General features: G+C 30.6%; 1 long non-coding RNA gene across 1 annotated transcript in view; it reads left to right on the top strand.

Annotated features, from left to right (window-relative positions):
* LOC105530304 overlaps positions 1-3,256 on the top strand; it is a 4,763-nt gene extending 1,507 nt beyond the window's left edge. Inside the window, exon 2 of the long non-coding RNA XR_001004628.1 lies at positions 1,546-3,256. This is a non-coding gene — a long non-coding RNA (uncharacterized LOC105530304). The remainder of the gene's footprint in view (positions 1-1,545) is intronic.
* The last annotated feature ends 2,884 nt before the right edge of the window (positions 3,257-6,140 follow it).

Below are 6,140 nucleotides of genomic sequence, written 5' to 3'. Positions count from 1 at the left end.
CGCCACCTCGCCCGGCTAGTTTTTTGTATTTCTTAATAGAGACGGGGTTTCACCGTGTTAGCCAGGATGGTCTCGAACTCCTGACCTTGTGATCCGCCCGTCTCGGCCTCCCAAAGTGCTGGGATTACAGGCTTGAGCCACCGCGCCCGGCCTTGTTCATAACATTTTTAATAGCTTAGTTTTGTTTGCTGACCTGGCCAATGCAATTAGATTTAAGTAGGAAGAAAGAGGATTCAGTAGCTATCTTACATAAATTTTACATAGAGGGAACACATCTTTGTAATATGTACTGTAAAGTAGTTGCATTATAAATTACTTCAGTTGTCATTGATAACAATGATGGATACATAAGTTTTTTATGTTGTAAGTAAAAATTATATGGAGATGAGTTCCTTAAGTGAACAAGAACATTGTTTTTGGAACGTGGACATCTGAGTTTTCTTAACATTTTATAACTAATACAGCAGATGAAGTTGGAGAATGAAACAATATTTTCTTCAGTTAAGATGGGAATTTTAGTGTGTTGTCTCGTGAGATCAACCAATTTATAAACCTTGAAGTACATCAATTGGATTTGTTATAATTAGATACAAAAGAATTATAAGAATAAAATATTAGAAAGAGTAGAAAATAAATCCACACCAGCACTGGAGGAGTTGAAAAGTCAATACGCGGTGAGTGCTAAGATGTATGTGCATTATTGCCTCCATAAATATTAATAGTTATTTTTAAAATATTTTGTAAAATGTTAGTTTTCTGTTGCTGTAGTAACAAATTCTCACTTAGTGGCTTAAAACAACAAACGTTTATCCTACAGTTCCGTACCTCAGAAGTTCAACACAGGTCTCACTAAGCTCAACATCAAGATGTCAGCAGGAGGGTGCTCCTCTCTGGAGGCTTTAGGGGAAAATCTATTTCCTTGACCTTTTCACCTCTTAGAGGCAGCTTGCATCCGTTGGTTCATGGACTCTTTCCTCTAATCTTAAGCTGACAACGTTGTGTCTCTGATCATTCCTCTGTAGTCCTAGCTCCTTCCCACTCTATCTGGAAAACATTTTCTTATTTTAAGAACCTAAGTGACAATTTGGATCCACCTGGATAATTCAGGATAATCTCTCCAATTCAAATTCCTTTACTTAGCCGTATTTGCAAAGTCACTCTTTCATGTAAGGTAACATATTTATAGGTTCTGGAGATTAGGAAATGGACATATTTGGTGGGGCACTTTTTCTGTCACACTTGTAGAAGAAATTTTAAATTAAAATGCACAGTCTGACATGAACTTCTATAAAAACTGGGCTGAGATCAATCTTGCATAACACACCTCGATAATGATTCTGCTTTTAGCACATACATTTTAACAAATGATAGATTTTTAACATGTGATAATTTTCCAGAAAAGGGATCTTTCCTTATCTTTGATAAATAAGATAGAAAAGCAATTACTTTTTAAAAAATATTCTTAATTTTCATAAGGATTTTGTCTTTCAGTAGTTAACACTATTCAGTCAAATAAAGGTAATGTTTATGTTCACTTTTTTTAAGCTATAGATTTTGAGATCTCTGGAGATTTTGCTAGTGGAGATTTCCATGAATGGACTGATGATGAGGATGATGAAGATGATATTATGAATGATGAAGATGAAATTGAAGATGATGATGAAGATGAAGGGGATGATGATGATGGTGGTGATGATCATGATGGATACATTTGATTGATGACAGTTGAAATCAATAAATTCTACATTTCTAATATTTACAAAAATGATAGCCTATTTAAAATTATCTTCTTCCCCAATAACAAAATGATTCTAAACCTCACATATATTTTGTATAATTATTTGAAAAATTGCAGCTAAAGTTATAGAACTTTGTGTTTAAATAAGAATGATTTGCTTTGAGTTTTTATATTCCTTACACAAGAAGAAAATACATATGCAGTCTAGTCAGAGAAAATAAAGTTTTGAAGTGCCCCTATAATAAATTTTTCATGAGAACAAACTTCGTAAATCTTCCATAAGCAAAATGACAGCCAGTGCTTGGGATCGTACATGTTAATTTTTTGAAAGATAATTCTAAGTGAAATTTAAAATGAATAAATTATTAATGACCTGGGTCCTGAGGATTTAAGAAAAATATGCATGCTTTAATTGCATTTCCAAAGTAGCATCTTGCTAGACCTAGATGAGTCAGGATAACAGAGAGATACCACATGGCAAGAAAAACAAAGTGACAATTGTAGAGTCCTCCATTGTGTTTACATTAATAGTAATGTTTTTAACTATGAAGTTATTCTGGATCTCATAGTACATTTTACAAAATGGCAAGTATGGAAAACCATGGATTCTGAAAGTTAAAAATTTAGTTGTTCTTTCCAATGTGTATTTTAATTTGGATGGCAGTCTCATGCAGATTTTTAAAAATATTCTTTAATAACATGATTTATTTGCCTTTCTAGATTTCTTTATCTTTCAGACCAGCAACTTAGGTTTCAGAGTTTAAATTAGGAAGACAAAGGGAAAGATTGATTTAAACCGTATTGTTACAAAGTTTGTCATTTGCCCCAAGGTCAAATTTTAAATTCTTAATTTTCATTTTATTTCCCATTTTAGATAAAAATTTGCATTTAATCTTATAATTATGTTATTTTTGTTAGTAGTGCCGAAACCTAGAGAACGTATTGTATGGTGCCTTGCAAAAATAGAAATAGAAAGATTTTAGCATGCATACCAATATAGTATATTACGCAATATATAAGCACACCTAATTAACAGATTAATAACAGTAAAGGTACTGCTGCTGGAATGAAGAAAATGGGATATGTTTCTTCCTTTTTTTCTATTGTTACATAATTGCCATGTGGACTTGTTTATGATTATTGTGTAGAGTAGCATTTAAGATTTAACTGTAGCGAAAATTACTTTAACCGCTGTGTTTAAGTTAGCATGTTAATTAATTGTGTAGACATTTTGGCACACCATCACTTTTAACTATATCAGACCAATGGTTTTGTGCCCATAATAAAAATGGAAAATCCTGTTGAATGTTACATATTGGTATCTTTAATTTCAACAGTGGGTAAACTGGTTTCCCAGTATACAATTCATTGAAAGCAAAATTGATGAATTATTTCAATTTAATTTATACACACTCAATACAAACTTTAATGTTGACTTTATGTAATATTTAAAGTATAATGCATTTTCTTTTTTACTGTTTATGTATAGTTTACAAAATAAAGAATCTTATAACCAAATTGAACTGTTCCTCAATGGTTTTTCTGGAATACACATAGTAGCATGAAGGCTTCTTAATCGAGTCTTTGATTTTTAAAATGAATGCATCACAAACTAGCTAGGGGAGTTTCCTGAAATTTTAGAATTTCAAAATTAGAGCTCTTGGAATCTTGAATATTATTTTTCAATGTATGTTAAAACGTGTTTTTGTTGGTGGTGGTTTGTTTTATTTCATTTGTCATAATATTGTAAAATGGATCATATTTTTGTCAAGGCTGTATTTTAAAACCCACTTTTATAGTGTCATACTTAACATATTTGGCTAAATTTCTATAGCAACAGCATTTTGAAGAGTGGTCAGATAGCCTTGTCTATTTAACAAATGTATATAATATAACTGATTGGGAAGAGACAAAAACAAATTATATACAGAGGTTTAGCAAATGAATGTAACATAACAAATATAGTAATGTTGAAGTTAGGCTGTTTTTCTAAAGAAGTGTCTCTTAGACTCCCAAGAAAGCAACTAAAGCAGCAGCAAATAGAAAATAAAAAAAAATTACACTATAAAACTTTATGTAAATTATTTGTATACAATATATATTTGTGCGTGTATAAAAATTCTATTTGTAATATATATTAGGTCTTTTCATCATCATTTAATTAATTTTAAATATTTTGATACAATACAATTATACCTATACATTTATCCCCCCAAAATATAAATATTGGACAGCTACTGTAAATCAGACAGTATTCTACACACTAGATATTGATTAATGAACAAACTAACTATGAAGTGTAAAGACAGGCAATACATTTATTCCTGGCCCATAATACAATATGGCTATAATCTCCATTGGAATAAACCAAAGAAAGATATTTACTAGATTTAATTTGAATAAGAAACGAGGTATTTTGAACCCCCCAACGAGAGTCCTTGATAGAAACCCCAAATCTTAACATTTTAACTAAAAAGAATCCAAGTATCTCAACAGTTTGTTCTTTCTTAAATTGAAATCTGATTCATAGGTATAAAGTCATACAATACAATCTATAATAGTGTCTTATCTTTCTCATCTGTGTTATTTAGAAAGCACACATGCGACTCAAAAATTACAAGACATTCGGAATCACAGCAAATTGAAAACTGAAACATAGAGGAAATGAGTAGAAGAAACATACAAATAAAATAGCAAGTGTTCCTTTTATGCCAAAATCTAATATGGAAATTAATGATGCTTTATTGTTGTGCCTATCGGGGATGGTAATTCTGCCTAATACTATTGAGGGAAAAATGCTAAGTTTAAAATAAACATGAAACATTTTAATATTGATCAAAATGATATGTGACCTAATTCAAACTCTGTATTTCTGCCAATCCTTTAATAGAAAACATCCATCGAACCAAAATATCAAAATTATTAACAAAAGTGTTCTAACTAATAAAACAGCTGCTAAGAGTACTTTATTCTGTGTATACATTTTTACAGTATTTTTATTTTACATGAAACTGATTATGTGAAAAGTAACTCACAAGCATTGATCCTTATAGGCTAGTGATAGTTTATTTAGAGCATATTTACAGAATTGCAGGAATAAATACCCATTTTGTAACAAACATTTTGATGAATTGTTTTATATAAAATTAATGAAGTGTCATTGTTAGCTGTATGCAATAGATTATTAAGGCCTCCATACACAATCTACTTTTAGAGATTTCTAATAACTTGGGGGGAAAGTGGAGAATGAGCCACACTGAATACAGCCATCATAAGTAATGTGCTTGTTCTGCCAGACACAAGTGTGCACATATGCACACACAAACACACGTGTGCACACAGATTAGCCCAGTGTTTTCTTTGAATTTAAAATACTCAGTACATTGATTCACATTTATTTCTCTTATATTTTGTTCATGATGAATAAAAAGTACTAGACCATATCATACATTGCTCAGATGAAGTAAGAAAATTTAAAAATCTAGAACATTTAAAGTGGTATGAAGATATAAATAAACGATGATATGAGCTCCTTGTAGTTTATTCTATTTGACATTATTTTAAACCTAATAGCTGATATGAAGGTTAATATAATGACAGGCAACATTTTCACTCTTTCTAGTACACGTTTTTATAGACAATAATATCAACTGTTTAATTCTGTGTTTTAAAAGTATTTCATGAATTATAACTTAGCTTCATGAAACTTTAATTAATGATTAAGTCAATGAACACTTCAAAAAGAACATCTTAAGCTTTTGCTATATACAATATATATGTCATCCCTCCTGGGACAAGACAAATCAGAATAGTCTTTTTGAATAGTAATTATTTTCTTTCCTCAATTGTATATGCATATCTGTTGTCATTATTCTACTTAATATCTTTACTTAATTTCTATGTCTCAGTTAAAAGCTCAGCAAGTAAAATTAAGATAAATGAAAATATGGTCCAACTTGATTTAAAATGGCAAAGCAAACCATTGTAGGTGGAAAGATGTTTTTTAAATTGCAACAACCAATAAACCCCATCACATCCATATTCAACTCTTTCAAAGACATCCTTGGGGAATACATTTTTAATATATTTTAATCATCAACCATCCCATTCATCCTTAAATATACAAATACACATATTTCTAGGTTTGAAGTCTACATGCCTTATCTTTCTTATCTGTCAAATGTAGCTTAATGTATTTATCCTGGAGAATTTATGTGAAGGTTACATGCAACACAAAGTTAAAGCAGGAGCACTGTGTTTATCCTGTAGTAAATGTCCACTAAATGCTGATTTTTTTTTCAGATCTTTAAAATAGGTTGACAACAACAGTATTACTGAAGTTTTCAAGATGTGCTGTAGAATTATCTTCTCTTTTTACAGCTTTATTCACAGTAATTCAAAC

Source organism: Mandrillus leucophaeus, unplaced genomic scaffold, assembly GCF_000951045.1.
Source record: "Mandrillus leucophaeus isolate KB7577 unplaced genomic scaffold, Mleu.le_1.0 Scaffold81, whole genome shotgun sequence".
NCBI lineage: Eukaryota > Metazoa > Chordata > Mammalia > Primates > Cercopithecidae > Mandrillus > Mandrillus leucophaeus.
This window is presented reverse-complemented; position numbering and strand designations above follow the sequence as displayed.